The sequence below is a fragment of the Triturus cristatus genome, chromosome 2_2 (genome assembly GCF_964204655.1).
Source record: "Triturus cristatus chromosome 2_2, aTriCri1.1, whole genome shotgun sequence".
Classification (NCBI taxonomy): domain Eukaryota; kingdom Metazoa; phylum Chordata; class Amphibia; order Caudata; family Salamandridae; genus Triturus; species Triturus cristatus.
The window spans coordinates 684248681-684269645 of NC_140582.1; positions in this window are offsets into that span (position 1 = coordinate 684248681).

The window sequence follows — 20965 nt, forward strand, 5'->3', positions numbered from 1 at the left end:
TCTCAGTAAAACATGTACATCCAACAAGGGCAGAGACTGTCAGTTGATTCCTTTGTGTTCTACTGCAGCTTCCCAGAGTGTTCCAAAGAACAACTAGAGCGCTAACAGTCTTACTTATGACAAAGGTATGGCACACCTGAAGCCATCTTGATTGGAATAAAATGGTAACATTTAAAACATTTAATTTAAAAAGGAACAAAATGAGAGGGTTCATTTTGCCATAGAATGCATGATTAGTGCTGCAGAAAGAAAAATTAGGGCACATTTTGAGTGGCTTCACAAATCCTCTTCTATTTCATTAAAGAATTCTGACATGCAGACTGAAACATGCACTTTCAATACCAGCAGCAGACTTCCCTGGTGAGCAGTAGCTTTACTACAGTGATCTAATGAGCGACTAGAGTGCTAACATTCTGAGTTTATGGCAAATGTGTGACACATCTGAATGCCTTCTTCATTGAATCAAAGTAAAAAACTGACAGTATGCCTACTGAGGAGACTGCAGTAAATGAGGAAATTAGGAATCTTCATAACAAGGTTCCCAAGATGGCCACCAGAGACAAAAGAGCCCAAATGTAGCACAAATATCACCGAGAGGTAGCCCAAGTATAGCCCAATGACAGAAATCCCAGAGTGTTTTAAAGAACAACTAGAGCGCTAACAGTCTTACTTATGACAAAGGTATGGCACACCTGAAGCCATCTTGATTGGAATAAAGTGGTAACGTTTAAAACATTTAATTTGCAAAGGAACAAAATGAGGGGGTTCATTTTGCCATTGAAATTATGATTAGAGCTGCAGAAAGAAAACTTAGGGCACATTTTGACTTCTCAAATCCTCTTCTATTTCATTAAAAAGTTCTGACATGCAGACTGAAACATGCACTTTGAATACCAGCAGCAGACTTCCATGGTGAGCAGTAGCTTTGCTACTGTGATCTAATGAGGAACTAGAGTGCTACCATTCAGAATTTATGGCAAATGTGTCACATCTGAATGCCTTCTTGATGGAACCAAAGTAAACAAGCATTGAAAATGCAATAGGTCTCGCCCTCGTTTAAGTTAAAGCAATTCTGTTTATAATTAGGTGGCTTTTTAGCTTTGCTTTTATTAGTGTTTTTCAAAATTTCATATACATACCATGCATATGTATGCATATATGTATATGTATATGTTTGCATGAATTTATATTTATATAGATATGCAGATTATATGTTTATATATGTGTATATATATATATATACACATACATATATAAATGCATATGCATATATATGCATATATATATATGAGCATATTTGTGCATGTACAGAGAGGTAGAGAGGTAGAGGTGTATAGGTAGAGGTGTAGAGGTAGAGAGGTAGAGGTAGAGAGGTACAGAGTAGTAGAGAGAGAGGTAGAGAGTAGAGAGCGAGTAATAGAGAGTGAGTAGTAGAGAGTAGTAGAGAATAGTAGAGAAAGTATCAGAGAGTGAGTAGTAGAGTAGTAGAGTGAGTAGTAGAGAGTAGTAGAGTGAGTAGTAGAGAGTGAGTAGTAGAGAGTGAGTATTAGAGAGTGAGTAGTAGAGAGTAGTAGAGAGTGAGTAGTAGCGTGAGTAGTAGAAAGTAGTAGAGAGTAGTAGAGAGTGAGTAGTAGAGAGTAGTAGAGAGTGAGTAGTAGAGAGTGAGTAGTAGAGAGTAGTAGAGAGTGTGTAGCAGAGTGAGTAGTAGAGAGTAGTAGAGAGAGAGTAGTAGAGAGTGAGTAGTAGAGAGTGGTAGAGAGAGTAGTAGAGAGTGAGTAGTAGAGAGTAGTAGAGAGTGAGTAGTAGAGAGTGAGTAGTAGAGAGTGAGTAGAGAGTGAGTATTAGAGAGTGAGTAGTAGAGAGAGAGTAGTAGAGAGTAGTGGAGTAGTAGAGAGAAGGTAGTAGAGAGTAGTAGAGAGTGAGTATTAGAGTGAGTACTAGAGAGTAGTAGAGAGCGAGTAGCAGAGAGCAAGTGGTAGAGAGTGTGTAGTAGAGAGTGAGTAGTAGAGAGAGTAGTAGAGAGTGAGAAGTAGAGAGAGTAGTAGAGTAGTAGAGAGTGAGTAGTAGAGAGTGAGTAGTACAGAGTGAGTAGTACAGAGTGAGTAGTAGAGAGTAGTACAGAGTGAGTAGTATAGAGAAGTAGAGTGAGTAGTAGAGAGTGAGTAGTAGAGAGAGAGTAGTAGAGAGTGAGTAGTTGAGTAGCAGAGAGTGAGTTGTAGAGAGTAGGAGAGAGTAGTAGAGTGAGTAGTAGAGAATAGTAGAGAGTGAGTAGTAGAGCGAGTATTAGAGAGTAGTAGAGTAGTAGAGAGTGAGTAGTAGAGAGTGAGTAGCAGAGAGAGTAGTAGAGAGTAGTAGGGAGTGAGTAGTAGAGAGTGAATAGTAGAGAGTAGTAGAGAGCGAGTAGTAGAGAGTGAGTAGTGGAGAGTGAGTAGTAGAGAGTGAGTAGTAGAGAGTGAATAGTAGAGAGTGAGTAGTAGAGAGAGAGTAGTAGAGAGTGAGTAGTAGAGAGTAGTAGAGTGAGTAGTAGAGAGTAATAGAGAGAGAGTCGTAGAGCGTGAGTAGTAGAGAGAGAGTAGTAGAGTAGTAGAGAGTGAGTGCTAGAGAGCAGCAGAGAGTAGTAGAGTGAGTAGTAGAGAGAAGTAGAGAGTGAGTAGTAGAGAGTGAATAGTAGAGAGTAGTAGTAGAGAGTAGTAGAGAGGGAGTAGTACATAGTGAGTAGTATAGAGTAGTAGAGTGAGTAGTAGAGAGTGAGTAGTAGAGAGAGAGTAGTAGAGAGTGAGTAGTAGAGTAGTAGAGAGTGAGTGGTAGAGAGTAGTAGAGTGAGTAGTAGAGAATAGTGGAGAGTGAGTAGTAGAGCGAGTAGTAGAGAGTAGTAGAGTAGTAGAGAGTGAGTAGTAGAGAGTGAGTAGCAGAGAGAGTAGTAGAGAGTAGTAGAGAGTGAGTAGTAGAGAGTGAGTAGTAGAGAGTGAGTAGTAGAGAGTGAGTAGTGGAGAGTGAGTAGTAGAGAGCGAGTAGTAGAGAGTGAGTAGTAGAGAGAGAGTAGTAGAGAGTAGTAGAGTGAGTAGACAGTGAGTAGTAGAGAGTGAGTAGTAGAGAGTGAGTAGTAGAGAGTGAGTAGTAGAGAGTGAGTAGTAGAGAGTGAGTAGTAGAGAGAGAGTAGTAAAGTAGTAGAGCCTGAGTGCTAGAGAGCAGCAGAGAGTAGTAGAGTGAGTAGTAGAGAGAAGTAGAGAGTGAGTAGTAGAGCGTGAATAGTAGAGAGTAGTAGTAGAGAGTAGTAGAGAGAGTAGTAGAGAGTGTAGTAGAGAGTGAGTAGTAGAGAGTAGTAGCGAGTGAGTAGTAGAGAGTGGTAGAGAGTGAGTAGTAGAGTAGTAGAGAGTGAGTGGTAGAGAGTAGTAGAAAGTAGTAGAGTGAGTAGTAGAGAGTGAATAGTAGAGAGTAGTAGAGAGTGAGTAGTAGAGAGTAGTAGTGAGTGAGTAGTAGAGAGTGTGTAGTAGAGTAGTAGAGAGTGAGTAGTAGAGAGTGAGTAGTAGAGTAGTAGAGAGTGAGTAGTTGAGAGTGAGTAGTTGAGAGTGAGTAGTAGAGAGTGAGTAGTAGAGAGTAGTAGAGTAGTAGAGAGTGAGTAGTAGAGAGTGAGTAGTAGAGAGAGAGTAGTAGAGAGTCAGTAGTAGAGAGTCAGTAGTAGAGTAGTAGAGAGTAGTCAGTCAGTGTCAGTCAATGTCAGTCAATGTCAGTCAGTCAGTGTCAGTCAGTCTGTCAGTGTCAGTCAATCAGTGTCAGTCAGTGTCAGTCAGTCAGTGTCAGTCAGTCAGTGTCAGTCAATCAGTGTCAGTCAGTGTCAATCAGTGTCAGTCAGTGTCAGTCAGTCAGTGTCAGTCAGTCAGTGTCAGTCAGACAGTGTCAGCTAGAGCAGCACTGCTGACCTGGTTCTTTGGCTCTAAAGCAGCTCTGCTGACCTGGTTCTCTCTCTCTAAAGCAGGTCTGCTGACCTGGTTCTCTGGCTCTAGAGCAGCTCTGCTGACCTAGTTCTTATGCTACAGAGCAGCTCTGCTGATCTAGTTCTCTGGCTCTACAACAGCTCTGCAGACCTAGTTCTCTGGCTCTAAAGCAGCTCCATTGACCCAGTTCTATGGCTCTGAAGCAGTTCTGCTGACATGGTTCTCTGGCTCTATAGAAGCTCTTCTGACCTGGTTCTCTCCCTCTAAATCAGCTCTACTGACCTGGTTTCTCTGGCTCTGCAGCAGCTCTGCTGACCTGGTTCTCTGGCTCTAGAGCAGCTCTGTTGACCTGGTTCTTAGGCTGTAGAGCAGCTCTACTGACCTGGTTCTCTGGCTCTAAAGCAGCTCTGCTGACCTGGTTCTATGGCTCTAAAGCAGCTCTGCTGATTTGGTTCTCTGGCTCTAGATTAGCTCTGCTGACCTGGTTCTCTGGCTCTAAAGCAGCTCTGCTAACCTGGTTCTCTGGCTCTAAAGCAGCTCTGCTGGCCTGGTTCTCTGGCTCTAAAGCAGCTCTGCTGACCTGGTTCTCTCCCTCTAAAGCAGCTCTGCTGACCTGGTTTCTCTGGCTCTACAGCAGCTCTGCTGACCTGGTTCTCTGACTCTAGAGCAGCTCTGGTGACCTAGTTCTTAGGCTCTAGAGCAGCTCTGCTGACCTGGTTCTCTGGCTCTACAGCAGCTCTGCTGACCAGGTTTTCTGCACTCACGACGCACGCACCCGACTTCGCGAAAATATATTTAAAAATAATATAAGTTTCTTATAAGTACAAATATATTATTTTGATGAATATCTTACATAATCTCTTGCCTTAATATGTATATTAAAGACACATACATATCATTTTGGAACATAATTTTTTTTTGCGGGAGTCGCGCACCCAGCGCGCCCCAGCACGTATATGATGTCACGCGGGACCCGCAAGCGCGCAAACATCTTGTACCGTAATGCGCATGTGTCACGAATGCGCGGGAGCAGGAGTCGCAGACTGGTCGCATACCAATCGCGCATATAACGTGATATTAAATGTAGATGATGTAACTGAAAAACACACAGTCGTCGCACACCATACGCGGATCCTTCATGAGTTTTCTAAAATGGCGGTTAGAATGTGCGCACCCACTGTGATGTGTACACTTTGATTGCGCGACTGCGAAAAAAATTGGAATTATTTTTTTAAAGAAAATGATATAAATATATTAAAATAAAAAATGAAAGCAGAGGATTGCGGTCGCGTGAGTTATAGTTGCCTGCACTAAATATAACGGCGGAATTTCATTGGTTTTTTACGAGTGAAATGTCCAGCTAACTATAACATGTGTGAAACCAATGGTTTTTTAAGTGAATTTGCAAGGTTTTCTAAATGCTAATTCGTAACTATAACGTGTGTGAAACCTATGGTTTTTTCAGTGAATATATATATATATGTACATTTATACATGTTTTCGTAATTGTTCAGTTAGAACATATACAATCTGAATACTTGACTTACGCTTGATGCCTTTGGATTTTAACCTGTCATTGCACAATGTGGTCTAAAATGTAATGATTTGGAAAACAGACTATCTGACTTTGAGTAGTATGTCTTCACTTTCTAAATGTCACATGGTGTAAAAAAATGGTGGAAAAAAATGCAGCCAATTGAAAGCCTCTATGTATAAAATGGGCTCATTTTATTTAACTGATTGTCTGTGAGCAAGGACGGATGCCCGAAACGCGTCAGATTTTGTGAAGACTCGGCTTTGAAATAAATTAACAACTATTGTGCCTTACTTTGGATTTGCGTGGTTTCTATCTTCCGTTGACACAGATTTTTTTGAGACTGCAAGTGTGGGATATATATATTACCTACTGGCGGTCGCCAGTAGGTAGTTATAGTTAGGACCCCTTTTCCATAGGAAATCCGCAACATTCTATTTTGAATAACTTTGGCGCCAGTCGATGAATCCTCGCGAATTTCTGAAAATAGGTGGGGCGCTACGCTCCGCTCCTACCCTGAAAGTCTCGGGGGGATCCGTCAAGCGGGGGCTGAGATAAAAGGGGGGTCCCAAAACGCGTTTTTCCCATGCATTTTTCCATAGGACCTTTAGAACGAGCTACAGCCCGAACGGCTGAACAGAATTACTCGAAATTTGGCAGAGAGGTAGTCCCTATGTCAAGGAAGTGCCTTTTGTAGGTTTGGTGTAAATCTGTTCAGTAGATTCTGAGAAAATAGCCTTTAAATCAATATATATATCTGAGCCCGCTTACGGTACGCTTACCGTACGCTTACCGTAAGCGTACGGTGGCGTGCGCGAGCGCGATTCTGATTGTCTCTTAGATCTTAGTAAACATTCGAATCGGCCGAAACCAGGAAGCAGCGGCCGCCATTTTGTGTATTTCACTCTGAAAAAAAAGAGTGAAAACAAGAAAAGGGGGCAATGAGGAGAGTTACAGACCCCCTAACATTTGTAAGGGGGTCAAAGAAGGACAGAAAAGTACAAAAAAAACATTTATTGATTTTTAAAAAAATCACGGGGTACGCGTACGGTAAGCTTACGGTAAGCGTACGGTAAAAAAAATAAAAATAAATAAATGAAAAGCAGATTTAAGAGTTTAGATATTAGGGAGCTCTAAAAAGAGCTGTTGTGTTTATGAAGTCCTTTTTTTAGTGGTACCTACAAGTAAGTACCGATGCAGAGTCTAAGGTTCAAAAGGAAGACTCTGTTCCCTTCATCATTGAAGTGCACACCATCTCCTCTATAAATGTCTTGCATGTCATAACGCAAGTTGTTGTGGTAAATGGCACCCATACCATAGTCACGGAGGAAAGCAGAAACAGATTTGTTGACGTGCTTTCTTGCTTTGTCAATCTGTGGACAGAAATGATTGGACCAGTTCCATTTTTGCCTTTGGCATATGTTGGAAAACACAAAGGCAGTTTTAGGGAAAAGTGAAAACAGTTGTGCAAAGGTGTCCTTCATAAGCATTTCCAGACCTACCCCAGTCAAAGTGCCTAGGTCATTGCCACCACAGTGCACTATTATGAGGTCAGGGTGTTGGATTTGCATGAAGGATTTCACCAATGGCATCAATTGGTGCCACTTTAACCCTCTCTGACCAATCCATTTAATGTCTACATTTGGCAAAGCAAGGTCTCTCACCATATCTGTTTTCTCTGCAAACTTTTCACTCCAGAAGACATAGCTGTGCCCTACAATCCACACTGTGAACATCTTCAAAGGAGATCTGGATGCACTCAGGAGGTGTCGTTCAGTAGAATGGCAATATGAAAAGAAAGACAGTTTGGAAATGGAGGCATACATATTTTTTTCAAAACAAAAAGAACTGATTGGCTGTTTCATACCATTCTAGAATAAAAACTAGGCTGTATGTGTAAATTAATAGAAGCATGTTTTGTATTGGTACAAAAAAATGTGTAACCAAAGAACAGTACTATGGATTTGCTGTTAGGTTTGAAAAGTCAAGCACTCTTGCTCTGTGGAATTGAAACATTGTTTGGCGAACTTCTGACCTAACTCAACACAGCAGTGTTCCATGAGCTGTTGCTATGGTAGCAGGCAGAAGTCAAGTTGGGGGAAGGGTACTAGGCAGAAGTCAAGTTGGGGGAAGGGTACTTTTGGAAAAGGGTTGGTTTTCAACCAATAGAAATGTGTGATTACATTTGAAAAAAAGGGGGAAGCACTGAGATTTGAAACTTACATGTATATGTGTGGAAAAATAGAGGGAAAGTTTGCCATTATCTGGTTCTGCTGAGAGGAGAGAGGTGAACACAACAGAGATCCTGGCTCTGATAATCTGCTGTTTGAGTGTCACATTTCTTTCACAACTAACTAATTTTAAAGGTGAGTTTACAGTTTGAGAGGGGATGTATGTGGTAACTTAAGAAATGAATAAGAGAAATGGAAATTGTTTTTGTTGTAGTTGCGTTTATCATTTTCTGTTTTGGGAGAAATTTAAATGTGAGGAACATGTAAAATAATATGGAGTATGTTTTCACAATAAATTAAGGTGTACTGGAAAAAAAAAGAATAGTTTAAGGGTTTGAGGTTGGACTCAGTAATGCAAATACATTCAGCATCACTAAGGCTGGTTGCCCTTGCTGGAGTGTAGGCAGTCACCGAGAATACACATGGTGGTGGTCTGAAAAAACAGTTTGGACATGTGCATTTAAATAAATCAAAAAAAGTGGTTTCATAATGTGTCAGTCTGTAAAAGTGATTTTCACTTGCCCCGAAAAAAAAAGAGCAGTAAGTGTGCTTTCAAATTGGCAAAGAAATTTCGTTTTGGGACTAATGTGAAAACATGACTCTGTGTGCAGAGAGGAATTATAGGCAGAGATTTATTGCGTATTGCTCTGGTGATTTCACAGTTGCATTAGATGGAAAGGGGGAGCGAATTTTTGGGGGAAGAAGCAGACTCTTAGCACACACCCATGTGCTTGCCATGTATAATCATGCACAGTATTTACAAGCGAGTGGGGTTTTCAGGTTTCAGTCTGTAATGCAAATACATTCAGCATCACTAAGGCTGGTTGCCCTTGCTGGAGTGTAGGCAGTCACCGAGAATACACATGGTGGTGGTCTGAAAAAACAGTTTGGACATGTGCATTTAAATAAATCAAAAAAAGTGGTTTCATAATGTGTCAGTCTGTAAAAGTGATTTTCACTTGCCCCGAAAAAAAAAAGAGCAGTAAGTGTGCTTTCAAATTGGCAAAGAAATTTCGTTTTGGGACTAATGTGAAAACATGACTCTGTGTGCAGAGAGGATTTATAGACAGAGATTTATTGCGTATTGCTCTGGTGATTTCACAGTTGCATTAGATGGAAAGGGGGAGCGAATTTTTGGGGGAAGAAGCAGACTCTTAGCACACACCCATGTGCTTGCCATGTATAATCATGCACAGTATTTACAAGCGAGTGGGGTTTTCAGGTTTCAGTCTGTAATGCAAATACATTCAGCATCACTAAGGCTGGTTGCCCTTGCTGGAGTGTAGGCAGTCACCGAGAATACACATGGTGGTGGTCTGAAAAAACAGTTTGGACATGTGCATTTAAATAAATCAAAAAAAGTGGTTTCATAATGTGTCAGTCTGTAAAAGTGATTTTCACTTGCCCCGAAAAAAAAAAGAGCAGTAAGTGTGCTTTCAAATTGGCAAAGAAATTTCGTTTTGGGACTAATGTGAAAACATGACTCTGTGTGCAGAGAGGAATTATAGGCAGAGATTTATTGCGTATTGCTCTGGTGATTTCACAGTTGCATTAGATGGAAAGGGGGAGCGAATTTTGGGGGGAAGAAGCAGACTCTTAGCACACACCCATGTGCTTGCCATGTATAATCATGCACAGTATTTACAAGCGAGTGGGGTTTTCAGGTTTCAGTCTGTAATGCAAATACATTCAGCATCACTAAGGCTGGTTGCCCTTGCTGGAGTGTAGGCAGTCACCGAGAATACACATGGTGGTGGTCTGAAAAAACAGTTTGGACATGTGCATTTAAATAAATCAAAAAAAGTGGTTTCATAATGTGTCAGTCTGTAAAAGTGATTTTCACTTGCCCCGGAAAAAAAAAGAGCAGTAAGTGTGCTTTCAAATTGGCAAAGAAATTTCGTTTTGGGACTAATGTGAAAACATGACTCTGTGTGCAGAGAGGAATTATAGGCAGAGATTTATTGCGTATTGCTCTGGTGATTTCACAGTTGCATTAGATGGAAAGGGGGAGCGAATTTTTGGGGGAAGAAGCAGACTCTTAGCACACACCCATGTGCTTGCCATGTATAATCATGCACAGTATTTACAAGCGAGTGGGGTTTTCAGGTTTCAGTCTGTAATGCAAATACATTCAGCATCACTAAGGCTGGTTGCCCTTGCTGGAGTGTAGGCAGTCACCGAGAATACACATGGTGGTGGTCTGAAAAAACAGAGATTTATTGCGTATTGCTCTGGTGATTTCACAGTTGCATTAGATGGAAAGGGGGAGCGAATTTTTGGGGGAAGAAGCAGACTCTTAGCACACACCCATGTGCGCAGAGATTTATTGCGTATTGCTCTGGTGATTTCACAGTTGCATTAGATGGAAAGGGGGAGCGAATTTTTGGGGGAAGAGGCAGACTCTTAGCACACACCCATGTGCTTGCCATGTATAATCATGCACAGTATTTACAAGCGAGTGGGGTTTTCAGGTTTCAGTCTGTAATGCAAATACATTCAGCATCACTAAGGCTGGTTGCCCTTGCTGGAGTGTAGGCAGTCACCGAGAATACACATGGTGGTGGTCTGAAAAAACAGTTTGGACATGTGCATTTAAATAAATCAGAAAAAGTGGTTTCATAATGTGTCAGTCTGTAAAAGTGATTTTCACTTGCCCCGAAAAAAAAAAGAGCAGTAAGTGTGCTTTCAAATTGGCAAAGAAATTTCGTTTTGGGACTAATGTGAAAACATGACTCTGTGTGCAGAGAGGAATTATAGGCAGAGATTTATTGCGTATTGCTCTGGTGATTTCACAGTTGCATTAGATGGAAAGGGGGAGCGAATTTTTGGGGGAAGAAGCAGACTCGTAGCACACACCCATGTGCTTGCCATGTATAATCATGCACAGTATTTACAAGCGAGTGGGGTTTTCAGGTTTCAGTCTGTAATGCAAATACATTCAGCATCACTAAGGCTGGTTGCCCTTGCTGGAGTGTAGGCAGTCACCGAGAATACACATGGTGGTGGTCTGAAAAAACAGTTTGGACATGTGCATTTAAATAAATCAAAAAAAGTGGTTTCATAATGTGTCAGTCTGTAAAAGTGATTTTCACTTGCCCCGAAAAAAAAAAGAGCAGTAAGTGTGCTTTCAAATTGGCAAAGAAATTTCGTTTTGGGACTAATGTGAAAACATGACTCTGTGTGCAGAGAGGAATTATAGGCAGAGATTTATTGCGTATTGCTCTGGTGATTTCACAGTTGCATTAGATGGAAAGGGGGAGCGAATTTTTGGGGGAAGAAGCAGACTCTTAGCACACACCCATGTGCTTGCCATGTATAATCATGCACAGTATTTACAAGCGAGTGGGGTTTTCAGGTTACAGTCTGTAATGCAAATACATTCAGCATCACTAAGGCTGGTTGCCCTTGCTGGAGTGTAGGCAGTCACCGAGAATACACATGGTGGTGGTCTGAAAAAACAGTTTGGACATGTGCATTTAAATAAATCAAAAAAAGTGGTTTCATAATGTGTCAGTCTGTAAAAGTGATTTTCACTTGCCCCGAAAAAAAAAAGAGCAGTAAGTGTGCTTTCAAATTGGCAAAGAAATTTCGTTTTGGGACTAATGTGAAAACATGACTCTGTGTGCAGAGAGGAATTATAGGCAGAGATTTATTGCGTATTGCTCTGGTGATTTCACAGTTGCATTAGATGGAAAGGGGGAGCGAATTTTTGGGGGAAGAAGCAGACTCTTAGCACACACCCATGTGCTTGCCATGTATAATCATGCACAGTATTTACAAGCGAGTGGGGTTTTCAGGTTACAGTCTGTAATGCAAATACATTCAGCATCACTAAGGCTGGTTGCCCTTGCTGGAGTGTAGGCAGTCACCGAGAATACACATGGTGGTGGTCTGAAAAAACAGTTTGGACATGTGCATTTAAATAAATCAAAAAAAGTGGTTTCATAATGTGTCAGTCTGTAAAAGTGATTTTCACTTGCCCCGAAAAAAAAAGAGCAGTAAGTGTGCTTTTAAATTGGCAAAGAAATTTCGTTTTGGGACTAATGTGAAAACATGACTCTGTGTGCAGAGAGGAATTATAGGCAGAGATTTATTGCGTATTGCTCTGGTGATTTCACAGTTGCATTAGATGGAAAGGGGGAGCGAATTTTTGGGGGAAGAAGCAGACTCTTAGCACACACCCATGTGCTTGCCATGTATAATCATGCACAGTATTTACAAGCGAGTGGGGTTTTCAGGTTTCAGTCTGTAATGCAAATACATTCAGCATCACTAAGGCTGGTTGCCCTTGCTGTAGTGTAGCAGTCTGGACATGGGCTTTTTAAAAAATCTGAAAAGTGGTTTCATAATGTGACAGTTTGTAAAAGTGATTTTCACTTGCCCAAAAAAAAGAGCAGTTAGTGTGCATTCAAATTGGCATAGAAATTTCGTTTTGTGACTATTGTGAAAAGAAATGTAGTAATATATTTAAATACAATAAAGGAATTTTTTTTTAGTTTTTTTCAGGTATTGCTGAAGAGCAGTGAACAAAATTTAAGATGCCTACAAAATCCAGAGTTCAAAAAACGCTAAAAAAAATCTATATTTGAAGACAACTGGAGGACCAAAGTTAGTAGAAGATGCTCATGTTGGGAAAAAGAAAAAATCTTCTGGTAAGCAGAAAAAACAATTTCTTAAAAATATATTCAAAACAAGGAAAAATGTACAAAATGTCTGTACTGGAAAGAATGTTACGAAACGAACAGAACAGGAAAAAATTGAGAATTTAGTTAATGCAAATATACCTTCTGCAACTGAAAAGATTTACATAAACAGAAAAACAGCGTTTAAAGAGATACGTAGAAAAATGTTTCAGAGAAGAGTTATGTCCAATTTGATAAAGGATGTGAAGAAATATAAGCAAAAGGCAAAATATTACAAGAGAAAAAAAGAAATTGAAGCCATTGCAGCAAAGGCATTAGAATTAAAAAGGAAACTATTCATATTAATTTTGAATAGGATGCGTACATTAGACAAAATGGTTAATGTACTGAAATCACATAGCAAAAGGAAAAGAGTAGTGAACAGAACAAACTTTTGTAAAGTGTTTTTAGGAAAGTGGATGCATAGTTCAAGTAGGGAACCTTTTTTTAATGAAGAGAGCTATTTTCAAAGTAATAGTTTGCTGCATGCAGTTGACACCAGAGGTCGTTCATACGAAGTAACAAATGGTTGCATAATGGAGAAGGAGATAATGGTTCCAAGAGATGAGGTACAAGTGATGGCAGATGAGGCAATGGGGAGACGTCCTAAAGCCCCAGTGTACACTTGGAATTGTAGTAGTATTTGCACTGTGCGTCAGGAATCTATTGACAAATTTCGAGAGTTTCTAAGAGAATATAGTAAAAAAAGTGTAAAACAGAAGATTAAGGTGCTTCAAAGTCTGGATCCATGCAGAGTGAGAGAGAATACTGGTTTGCAGGGTCATTCTCTGGCTTGTCTATCTAGAAAAGTGTGCAATAGTGTTTTCCATCATTTTAGGATGCTGGCTGTTCATCATACTGAAATGAGAAAGTTTGTGAGACGGTTGTATTTTGCCAAAAGTCCAGCAATAAAGTTAAATGAATTGAATAGGGCTCTGTTCCGAGGAACAGTATCAGATGTAGAGAAGGTTGTTGATGAAATTCAGTTTTGTTACTTTGGTCCTGAACAAAACAGTGCAGAGAAGGACACAGTAAATGAGGAAGAAGTGGAAGAGAATGTAGAACCCTCTGTAAGTAACACATTTAATGATCACATAACAAAATTTGCAATAGTCTCTAATGAAAGACCAAATTTTACTTGTATTTGTTGCCGCAGAACTCATTATAGAAAACAAACTAGGAATGTTGATCTCTACAGAAAGAGTGAAAATGAAGATAATTATAAGTGGAAGGATTTTGCCACATATATATTTCTAGAAAATTGTTTTGAATTGGGTGAAGATCAGCGTATTTGTAAATACTGTTACAACAAGTTAGAGGAAAATAGAATGCCGACCAGAGCTGTACATAATAATTTAGAATTGGATGCTATTCCTGCTGAACTTTCTGAATTAAATACATATGAGTCTATACTCATTCAATGTGTTCATCCGTTCCAGACCATAGTACGTATGGAGCCCAAAACTGGTAAATTACCTCCTTCAGATTTACTGAGAGGTTTAAAAGGTAGAGTGGTGTATTTGCCCTTGGATTTGAAAAAAAATATGGAAACTATTGATGCGGATACTTTGGAAACTGAACCATTAATTATTCTGGTTAATGGTGTACCTACAAAGAATAAGAAGATTTGGCAGGAGCTGGTAGATGTGCGGAAAGTACAAAGAGCAAATTTGTATTTGAAAAAAAATAACAAATGGTATGAATAAATATATATAGAAGAAGAAGAAGAAGAAGAAGATTTACAAGAAGACACAGAAATACCAACTGGACAAATTGAAAAAGTGGACAAGTCAAAGGAAGAAGAAATTTATGAACATTTTAGCATACATCCTCTTCATTCGAAAGAAGTTATGGGAGACAATATTGATCTCTTTCAGATGAAGAAAGCAAAAGGAACTCCCGTGAGTGTATGGGAGGAGAGCTTGGAAGCTCGATGTTTTCCCCAGCTGTTTCCTAAAGGAAAAGGAGGACGATACGATGAACGTCCAGAACAGATTCCAGCTTCTGAGTATCGGACTACAAGACTATATGCTGAAGATCCCAGATTTCGACAAAGTATTCCTTATTTGTTCCATCTTTTATTTGAAAGCGACTTGTCTGCACTGTCTTATGCAGTAAATCACATTTTAAAAAGTGGAGTACATTTACAAAATGTGTCTGCTAAGGATTTTATGGAGAAAGTGCAGCACCGAGATGATCATTTGGAAACACAACTGATCAATCTGATGGCTTGTCAGCGTGGGACAAATGAATATTGGTACCGACGCCATGGTGAACTAAAATGCATGTTACGGAATTTAGGAACACCAACATGGTTCCTTACCCTAAGCTGTGCCGAGTACGCTTGGGATGATTTACTGGATTTTCTACGAGAGGCCAATTCAAACATTAAAAACATCGAATACAAGACAGCAGGAGAACTGTGCTCATTGGATCCGGTTAATGTTTGCAGATATTTCAATCATAGATTTGAGGCTATGATGTCCTTCATCTGCAATAAAAAAAATCCACCCCTTGGAGAAGTAGTGGATTTCTTTTGGAGGAAAGAGTACCAGGCAAGAGGTGCTCCTCATATTCATATGCTGTTGTGGATCAAGGATGCCCCAAAGTTTGGAACAGATGCTGATGAAGCAGTGTTATCTTACATTGAAGAATATGCAACATGTGCTATACCAAAAAGCACAGAAGAGAACAAGTTAAAGGAGCAAGTTTTACGTTTCCAAAGTCATCGGTGTGGAAAATACTGTCGACGGAAATACAAGAGCAAAGAAAAATACTACACTAAATGTCGATTTGGATTTCCTAGACCTGTTCTTTCAAATGGAAGAGTCAACAGTTTTATGTCAGCTGTGAGACATACTATCACAAGAAAATCACCTAAGAATACCTACAACCTAAAAAGAAAAGAAGAATCAAAAAATATAAATGACTACAACCCAGTCATTTTATCCATGTGGAACGCTAACATGGATATACAGTATGTAGCTGACAATTCCATTGCTGTTGCTCGATATGTAACGTCTTACATTACGAAATCAGAAAAAACAGAATTGAAGGAAATGTGGGAAGAGATTTCTCACGAGAAGACTGTCATAAAGAAGCTGTACAGTTTCAGTTTGAAGATGTTATCGCATCGAGAAATTGGATCCTACGAATGTTCAGATAGGTTATCTTCTGCAAGTCTCTACTCGAAGTCAAGAAGAATAATTTGGGCAAGTTTAGGCCTTGCAGCAATGAGAAATCGGGTACTGAAATCTGTTGGAGAAATTGAATATTTGGCCGAGAATGACCCAGAAAGTACAGATATTTTGAAAACAAACATGTTGGACACATATTATCCCAAGAGAAGTCAACATCTGGAGAACATGTGTCTCTATGAAGTGCTGCAGAACTACATTTATTCACGGAAAGCCACAGAAGACATCAATAATGGAAAATATAAAGTCGTTGGTGAAGAAGGATGTTTGGTGAAGCAAACAAAAGGAAGTTTGATAAATCACCGGAAGCTGAGTTGCGACACTACTGACAAGAAGGAATTTTACTACTTGGCTCTTTTACAGTTGTTTAAACCATGGCGTACAGAGGATGAACTACTGGGAGAATTCCAGAGCTATGAAGATTCTTTTAATGCTTGCAAAGACAGCATACAATGCAGTACATTCTCAACTTATCTGCAAATGTTAAATGAAGAAATTGATCAGGAAACTACAATTGCAGCAGAAATCGCTAGAGATAGTTCTCAGGACAGCCAAAGTTCAGGAACACTCAGTCAAGATCCCCTAGGACAACCAATCATTGAAAATGAAGCATCAATAGCCATGAATGAAGTGGAAACGGCTATGAATCAAGCTCAAGAAGAATTTATAGACTTAGAAAATTTGGAAAGACAACTGAATCAAGAGCAGCAACAAATTTATGAAGAGATCAAAAACAAAATTGATCACGGATTTCTACATGAAAAAAAAGAGAGCTCATGCACATCATTTCATCCAATCAGGATGTATGTAAGCGGACAAGCTGGAACTGGAAAAAGTTTCCTAATAAAAGTCATCAGAAGCTACCTAAAGCAAAAAACGGATTCTACTTTGTCTTGTGTGGTTACTGCTCCAACTGGGTTAGCAGCATATAACATAAAAGGAATCACTTTACATCGTTTGCTAATGTTACCAGTGGAGCATGAGAACAAAATACAATTCAACAAGCTAACTGGAGAAGCATCCTTGGAAGTTTCAAGAGTATTGAAGAAGATGCAAGTGCTCATTATTGATGAGGTGAGCATGGTATCAAACTTAATGCTTGCCTTTGTGCATTTAAGAATGCAGCAAATTTTGAAGACAGACTATGACATGTTATTTGGTGGAAAACACGTCATAGTTTTTGGAGATCTTTTGCAACTTACTCCAGTTAAAGGACAACCAGTGTTTAATACTGTCACACATGAAGACACGAAGAAGTCATTGGGAAGCATCGGAAATACAAATATTTGGTCCTTCTTTGAGTACAAGGAACTTACTACTAATATGAGGCAAGCAAACGATGAAGAATATGGAAGTATTCTGAAAGATATCAGGATTGGACTACTCACAGAAGTTGGCAAAAAAACATTACAGAGTCGGCTGCTACATAATTTATTTCCAAAGGAAGAAATAGTTGCAGAGAAGATATACAAGAACATTGCAGAAAACAAAAGTGTCATCTGCTTAATGCCAACTCTACGTGAATGCTCAATATTCAATGAGGAGCTTTTGAAATTGGAAAAGGAAGAGATCAGGAAATTGGAAGCAGTGGACAAAATTGAGGATGGAAGAATTAGTGTCACAGTAACAGGCAAACTGAAAAATAAATTGGACTCACTAGAGAAGAACATCTCCAAAACAGCTGGATTAGAAAAAAATCTATATGTTTGCATGAACTGTAGAGTATTTTTAAGGAGAAATTTGGATGTTGAAAAAGGTTTAGTTAATGGAGCGATGGGAAGAGTTGTGGGTTTTATTAATTACCAGAAAAAAGAAGGAGTTGAATGTTTAAAAATAAAATTTGATCAGATAGAAGAAGTTAAAGATATTTGTCGTTGTACAGTACGTTTTATGCTTGTGAAAGACTTATATGTACGTAGGAAGCAGTTTCCGTTTTCTCTAGCATATGCTGTAACTATTCACAAGTCTCAAGGATTGTCTGTAGATTGTGCATTTGTGAACATTGGTTCAACTGTGTTCAAAGAAGGTATGGCATATGTAGCTTTGTCACGAGTGAAAACATTATCAGGTTTATTCATGATAGACTTTGATGACTCAAAAGTTAGTGCTGATACAAACTGTGTAAAGGAGTATAATAGATTAAGAAGAAGCTATGCTCCTCATTTAGGTCAGTATCCTGTGTTGGAGAAACGTGTAGTTTCTCGTAAAAGAAAAAATGAGAATATCTGTAATGAAGATGTAGAGAAGAGGAAAAAAAAGAGGAGTGATGTAATTGCAAGCAAAAAGAAAAAGGAAAATGAAGAACAGGTTGTAGGATGTCATTTTGAAAATAGCTCTGGTGTCAACTGCTACGCAAATGTAGTGCTGAATGTTGCATTTTATCTGAAAAGTTTGCAAGAGCAGATAATAGTAAATCAGGGAAAAAGATTCTGTTCAGAGCTGAGTCTCCTTTTTCAAAAGCTGAGTAAAGATAAAACTCAAATAGAAAGTGCTACTGAAATTAGAAAACTTTTAGATGTATGTTCAGGACGAACACAGTTTTCTCAAAATGAACAGCAAGATGCACATGAATTTTTGATGTATTTTCTTCAGGTAGTGGAAGAAGAAGGAGTTCCCATTGACATTTTTTTTGGTCTCTCTTATAAATGGGAACATAGTTGTGATAATTGTTATAATATATGTGGCTCTATTGTTGATAATGAAAGATTTATTTATTTGACATTGCCAGAGAGTAAAACAGTCACTTTTGCAAAATTAGTTAAAGATGCTAATCATAGCATGAAATGTAGTGAGTGTAATTCTGACATGTTTTCAACGTTAATTTTAAAGGAATACGGACAGTATGTAATTTTAATGATGCAACGATGTAGAGCTGATGGTTCAAAATTGGATACTTTAATAAAGAAGTTTACAGGACAGCAATTATCAATTTCAGGAAAAACTTTTGTAACTGTTGCAATAATTTTCCATGATGGACCTACTGTTACTTCTGGACATTACACAGTTTATCTTAAATGTGAAAAAGGCTGGACACTGTGTAATGATTCCCAATTGATTTTCAAACAACGTTTGCCTTTTGATTTAGCAAATTCCTATCTAATCTTCCTGAAACCTAAATTTTAGACAGATTTGGCAAGATCTCGACAAAATAATTTTACCATTTTACTGGATTACCATTACAATTTTGTAGAAAAAAGATTTTTTAAATTATCATTTGGCCTAATGGAAAGATAACCAATTGTAATGTGGACTTTTTACATTTTTAATGAAACTTTGAAAAACCAATAATTTAGAGATTATCGGTAACTTCTGCACATTTTAAATTTTGGAATGTTATTGGACTGCCATTGGAAATTTTTTCAAAAATGATTTAAAAAATTACTATTTGGCCATGCGGAAAAGTAACCAATTCTATTGTGGACTTAATAAATTATTCAAAAAATTTTCGTGAACCAAAATGTTACAGAGAATCGGTGAGATATGGACAAATTAAACTTTAGAATTTTATTGGATTACCGTTGGAAATTTATTCCAAAAAAAAATTTAAAATTACTATTTGGTCTAAAGGAAATGAAATCAGATGTATTTTGGAGGTATTTGAGATATAATATTGTGATTATACTTCTGAAACAAACATATCAGACGGTATTTTAAAGAAATAAGTATTGGTATTAGATGATATTTTTTTAGAATATTATGCATTTCTATAATGTTAAGTTTAAGTAAAAAGAGATTCTGGGCTTTTTTATTACAATCTTTGTGATTGTTCTTTTTTTTTGCCCGCTGTAAAATGATGAATGCAATTGCTTTCACAATTTATAGTGAAATGCAATATATTCTGAAAACAGCAAAAATAAGGCAAAAATATTTTTTGGAAAAAAATGTAAATATGTGTACTGTATTATAAAATGTTTTAAAAATATTAATACTTTTTTCTTTTTTTTCAGATTCATATAGAAAATTTTCGAAAACTAGAACCATTTTTAAAGCTATTTTTTAAAAAAACAAATGAATAAATATTTTTTTGAGTGAGTATGGTAAGTCAATAATAATAATTGTAGTCTCTCAAGGACCTTGTAATGTGATAATTGATTTTTAGTGTTTTTTAAAAAAAAAAAAAAAAATTACGCGTACGGTAAAAAAAAAAAAAAAAGTTTTAAAAAACATATATAAAAAATAGATGAAAGGTAAGGTTGGCTCTTAAAAGAGCCGTTGTGTTCATGCAGGGACAGAGGAAAGAAAGATTGGGAATATTAGACGGTACGACAAGTGTGCTGATCTATTTTACTGTTCACTAGGGAAACACTGGTCTCCCTATAAGTAATTAGATCGTGACAAGTGGCGCACCGTACTTCAACCCTCGCAAACCGAGGGTTAATTTCCAGAGGGCCAGCAAAAGGAGATTCTCCCCCCACAGATGAAGGGCTCACCTGACCTGCAGAAGAAGGAGTCAGCCCTGCAGATGATGGTCCAGGCTGAGCTGCTGTGGATGTACTGGCTTGTCTTTCTGAAGAGTTACCTCCAAAAAGATGACCATGTGTCCTTCTGTGTACATCCTGGAGGTGTCTCTTCATGGTGTGATTCCCAAAGGAATACTTCCTGTTAGGATTACCTCTAGAAAGTACACGCTTACACAGCTTACAAGTCACTAAGGGTGCATTTACCTTTTGCTGGCCTTCAGGAAAAGTAAAATAATCCCATACATAAGAGGGCTTTTGTTTCCTCGATCTCTGCCTCAAGACAGTGCTGCTAGTGCTAGCCTCACTCTCAGAAGAGCTCTGCTGTTCTGCCATCGTATCCCAAAGACAAACCAGCTCCTTCTCCCAAGGGATCACAAGCAGAAATGAGGGGAATGGGTGTGGTGTAGGAGAGTTCTAGAACTGAAAGTAGTTTCAACCAATCAAAAGTTGTGTTTCATGATCACATGACCTACCGTACGCTTACGGTACGCTTACGGTATGCTTACGGCAAAAGTGCGCATGCGCGTAAAAAAGACACGCGCTTGAGCGCATGCGCATAACAGTCACTCCCGGCACTTCCGCGTAACGTGCGCGTGTAGCGTACACGCGTACGCGTCCCACGCGGAGTACGCGCGGCTACGCAAATTGCGTAACTATACGCAAGCAGCGTAGGAAAATTACGGACGTTGCGTAAACCGTACGCTTACCGTGAGCTTACGGTACGCGTACTAAAATTTTTTTTACAAAAATAGAAAAAAAGTACTGCAAATAAATTTTACATGTTTATTTTAAAAAATATATAAAAAAAAACATATTAAAGAATTTTAAAAATTTAATCATAGTCTTTATAAAAGGTAAGAAAATTAAAATAAAAATATGTTAGAAAAAATAGAAGAAAAAAAAAAAATTAGCATTTAAAAAACCTT